The sequence below is a fragment of the Grammomys surdaster genome, unplaced genomic scaffold (genome assembly GCF_004785775.1).
Source record: "Grammomys surdaster isolate TR1022 unplaced genomic scaffold, NIH_TR_1.0 125178, whole genome shotgun sequence".
Classification (NCBI taxonomy): Eukaryota; Metazoa; Chordata; class Mammalia; order Rodentia; family Muridae; genus Grammomys; species Grammomys surdaster.
In genome coordinates, this window is record NW_021620070.1 from 459,624 (window position 1) to 460,294 (window position 671).

Sequence of the window (671 nt, forward strand, 5' to 3'; positions counted from 1 at the left end):
GAGAGAGAGAGAGAGAGAGAGAGAGAGAGAGAGAGAGAGAGAGAGAGGCTAATAACCTTGATATGGTGGCTCATGCCTTTAATTGCAGCACTTGGAAGGTAGAAACAGGCAGATCTCTGTGAGTTTCAAGCCAGCCTGATCTACACAGTGAGTTTCAACACAGCCAGAACTATATAGTGAGATGCTATCTCAATAAATAAGAAAATAAGAAAAGTAATTTTTTAAAGTAATGTTTTTAAACAAAGAAGCCCACATATAAAACTATAAGATCCACTAATACTAGTACTGAATAAAAACTAAAATAATAAACTAAAAAAGAATTAGGAAAAATGATAAGAAGATAATGAAAATGATGATGATATAGGGTTCTCCCTTAATAATGTCAAGTTTCCTTTAATATACTATTGTTGTGCTTTTGAGATTGGACATTTTATTTTAATTTTGTATTTGGAAAATAATAGATGCTCATGTAGAAATTCAAAATACAGTTTACAGAAGAGTACATAATAAGACTTTTACTGTGACTTAAATCTCATGCATCAGAGGAAGTAAGTTCTCATAGAACCTTGCAGATACTGTGCACATGCATAATATATAACTTTTACTTTTACAAATTGATTAATTTATGTTTTGAGACAGTCTAATGTCCTAGACTGATTTCAAATTCATTA